Raw genomic sequence first — 3151 nt, 5'->3', positions numbered from 1 at the left:
CATGATTGTGTTTTTCTTGCTGCCCCTAAACAGAAACGTTATGAAATAATTACCTTGTAAAATTACCTGTGGTTTAATTTTAGAAGTGTGAGTTAACATTGAATACATTGTATATTTTACCCAGAAATTTATTTAATATTAACATAAATGTATTAACATATTCTCTTCAAAGATAGATGTTTATAAATTATATTAACCTGAACCTTTACCGTTTTTGTTTTTGTTTGTTTGGATTTCCTAAATTTCTAACTGTGCATGTGCGGGTTTTAACAATTGGTCACTTTTTTCCATCCTATGGACGCACATTGGAATGTTTTTATGCTTTTAACTTGAGAGAAAAAGATGTAAAAATTGCCTTTTTTGGTCTCTGATGTTTTAGATGCTCCTATGGTTCTAAACACTTGAATCAAATAAATAACTTATGAGGCTTCTGCACCAGCTCTGAAGAATTGGAGTAGGAAACCTTTTAGATTCCACTATAAAATAAAAGCTGGAAGCATATATTTGTCTTTGCATGAGGATGCGTTTTCCTGCCTCTGTTGGTTCATTTTCTCCTCTCACTTTAGCTCAACTTTGAACAGCGGACAGAGCAACTAGGCACCATGTCCCCTTGACTTTCTAAAAGCCTTTTCTTGTCCCAGCTGAACCTTTGAGATTCTTTCCTTTCCTGCTTTTATCCTCACCATGTTGAGTTACATCTGCCAAAATAGTTGAAGTTAATATTTAATCAGCCGTCAACAAATCTCATCTCACTCCCCATCGCCGTTCGGCAAGCTCACTGCTTCTCTAAACCCTAATTAGATAGATGTGTGTGCTTAGAGGACGAACACTTGTGTCCAAGTGAGTCTTGTTTGCAAGACCAATTTGTGGTGATATCCTGACATTTACAGGGGAACAATTTCTCTTTCTGATTAATTTTACATCTGGGTTATATTTCAGTGAAGGGTGTCTTCGTGCAACATTGAGGAGATTTTAGCTGTCTGATCAGAATGCCTGACAGTATCTTCTAGGAGAACATTCATTACAGATATAGAAGAACAAAGACTCAAGGAGATGCCACTACATTACTCTTGTGGTAAAATACTCTTATGAGAATTAAGCTTGCTGCAATAAGCAATGAATCATTTAATTGCATGATAAATAATACTGAGCTCAATTGTCCACTCTGATTAACATTTTTGAAGGGCAATTTTCAAAAATGTTGTGCACACACAACTGTACATTTTCAGTTGCGTGTGGTTTTTATGTCTTACTTATTTTTGACTGTCATGTCTTATTTTGGGTATTTCAAATACATTCCAGTGTTAAGTAATCTTTACTAAATTAAGGTTTATTGGTCTTTGAGAGGTTGAAATTGCATTATTACTTGGAAATAGTTTTAAAACGATATAATTTAATCACAGAAATTACTGGGACAATTTAACATCCAGAAAATTTTATTGTGACAGGCATGCATATGATACGGTTTAACCATCTGGGAATGATGCAGCCACACTTCTCCTTTCTGCATGCAGATATTCTAGCAGAGATTTTCCCTCCGACGGCATGGGATAAAAACCTCAATCATCCATGAAGTGAAGCATAAGCTCAGCAGCAGAACGGCTATAATTTAATTTCTGCTTTTCAGACTCACTCAGGTTTCATCTTGGAGTCTTTCAAACAAGCATTTGTCTTTAGGATGGATTTTGGAAAGTGAATTTTCTGTGTTGAAAGGGTTTACGTGATCCACGAACCGCAATCACCTGCTGCGAAGTATCGCTTCAAAGCTTTTTTGATTTCTAAATTGCCCAATTATGGCAGAGGAAGAGACAACAATTCTTAGCATTAACCCAAAAAGGTCATAACCTGTTCATGTCTTTCAGGACTTATGCCACTTGAGAAAATGGTGAACTTTCTTAGACTAGGCCAGAAGTCTGAGGTTCTCACTGTTATTAAAGATAATATGACCCTCCTGGTGTAGTCAGGCCTTCGTACGGTGAAATAAATCTAAATCATGATTATTATAAACACAAAAGGAAAACTTTCAATAGACTGGGCAGAGATTTTCTAATAGAGGCAAACTCAGAGGAATAGTTGTAGTCCTTTATGCTGCCTCTTCATTCATTCCTGCTAAGCCCCCAATGAGACTGTGTCCTCCTCACCTACCCAAGTTAAATAAATCAGCAGAAAAGGAGCAAATCATGAAAACTTTATTAAAATGAAGACGACAACCTTCTTCCAGGCTTATCGGTGAGCAGCTGCCATCGGGTAAAAGGGAGTGTTGGCATAAGGAAGAGAGAGCACATTCAGGAGTAGAGCATTACCACTCCATAACCCTATTCCCAAAACACACTGCTCTGCTACAAGGATTTTCTGCAGAGGTGAAAAGAGAGCTGCTGTGTATAACGCAAGAGGTAGTTTAATAAAAACATGCCGCAAACTCTTCAAAATGACCTCCTAAAATTACATACAGGAAATATATTAATTACATAGCACAGAATACACAGAAGTATGGCATTAGAAATGTAAAACTATACACCATAAATTAAAATAAAAATGCAACAATAACATAGTTCAACAATATTTGTTTTTAACATGCAAACTTGAAGAATATGTTATCAGTGCTGATTTTGGGTGATCTTTTACATTCACAAGTTGTTTTAGTGGTGTCTGTGTAGCACTGGCAGTAAATTTAGGGTGTCCTGCAGGTGGATAAAGTACCTAATAAGAGTCAAATCCTTTTAATGCAGAGTTTTCACACAAAGAGATTAGCTGAATCATTTTGAAAAAAAGATTGCATTTGATGGTTTTCCTGTCCATTTCGTCTTAAATTTTGTCACAAGTGTAACGAAAGTCTATTGTGTGTCATGGAGGTTGTGCCCATAAGAAACATTGAGTGTGTCCCAAAGCCAAAACCCCTTTTCCAGATCAACGTGTTACCAACCTGCCCCGTAGTGGCCCCTGTTTGAAGGAGGATATTCTGTAAGATAATTTTTTTAGCTTAAAATTATGTAATAATGTTATTCCTTCTTTTTTTTAAAAAAAAAATCTTACCGGGAGTGTTGCTTTAATTCTTTCATGCAACATGTTTGAGAAATCCTTAAATCTGCAGCATGAGTTTCTTATAGAGAGGACAATTTCAAGGCATCAAACTGCAGAGTCAAATTTCTTT

This window comes from Xiphophorus maculatus, chromosome 20 (genome assembly GCF_002775205.1).
Source record: "Xiphophorus maculatus strain JP 163 A chromosome 20, X_maculatus-5.0-male, whole genome shotgun sequence".
In the NCBI taxonomy this organism is placed as follows: domain Eukaryota; kingdom Metazoa; phylum Chordata; class Actinopteri; order Cyprinodontiformes; family Poeciliidae; genus Xiphophorus; species Xiphophorus maculatus.
This window is presented reverse-complemented; position numbering follows the sequence as displayed.